Consider the following 1234-nt stretch of genomic DNA (forward strand, 5'->3'; position numbering starts at 1 on the left):
ATATAGCTCTTACCGCATCTACGTCCACACGCTATATAGCTCTTACCGCATCTATTTCTACCTCACAAGTCGTTCGACAACTGGACCACGATCTATAAAATCTCTATCGTAGACACACCGCTTCCAAAACCTTCACTTCAACACGCTATATATCTATTTCTACCTCACACACATCGATCGACCACTGGAACGATCTATATAAACCATACGGTAGACACACGGCTTCACCACTCTATATAGCTCACACTGAAACAATTTCTACATGTCTCGCACACATGCCGATCGAAATCTGGAACACAATCTATAAAGCACGTATAGCAGCTACTTATAACAGCGAGCGAATCTCCGGAGGTGGAAACTCAACCTAAAGAATTAATGAAGAAGTTATTAGCACATCGCCGTCTGATCTTCATACGGAAGCTCCTCGTTTATCGAATCATGGCGTACATGACAAGGATGCGTGATAGAGCGACTCTCGTATAGGAACACACAACCTGGTAACACTTTATTAAGTTTCGTTACTATAATCTTTATGCATGAGTTCGGAGTGTATCTAATCGTGACGTATACGTGATAGGCATCGGTTCGGTTAGAGATGCGAAGGCAAAGATCGTGCTGGTACACAATACGATATCCAGTCGTTATTGTGATAGTGTTTTTGTGAGAACAGGCACAAGATAACGCAAAGATCTATGGAGACATACCAACCATTTCTACCATTGTAGCTCGTCGCAGAACATGTTTTGCTGGTCACTGTTTTTGTGCCAAAAACCAAATCATATCTGATGAGATCTGCTTGAGACTGCCTTGCCCAACCGTAGGAAGACGGCCACTGAACTACATTGACTGCTTTGCAAGGGATATCCAGCATGACATAGCGGACATGCAGACACTGATGATGGACAAATATTCATGCCATGGCATTGTGAACTCTATCTCGGATGCGTCCGCTGAGTAGTAGTAGTAGTAGTAGTAGTAGTAGTAGTAGTAGTAGTAGTAGTAGTAGTAGTAGTAGTAGTAGTAGTAGTAGTAGTAGTAGTAGTAGTAGTAGTAGTAGTAGTAGTAGTAGTAGTAGTAGTAGTAGTAGTAGTAGTAGTAGTAGTAGTAGTAGTAGTAGTAGTAGTAGTAGTAGTAGTAGTAGTAGTATAGTAGTAGTACGAGTACGTACGGACTAGTTAACGTTAATTACTACGTTACGAACGTAAGTTAAGTTACTTAGTAGTAACGTAACGTA

The sequence above is a fragment of the Priapulus caudatus genome, unplaced genomic scaffold, assembly GCF_000485595.1.
Source record: "Priapulus caudatus unplaced genomic scaffold, Priapulus_caudatus-5.0.1 Scaffold1146, whole genome shotgun sequence".
In the NCBI taxonomy this organism is placed as follows: Eukaryota; Metazoa; Priapulida; class Priapulimorpha; order Priapulimorphida; family Priapulidae; genus Priapulus; species Priapulus caudatus.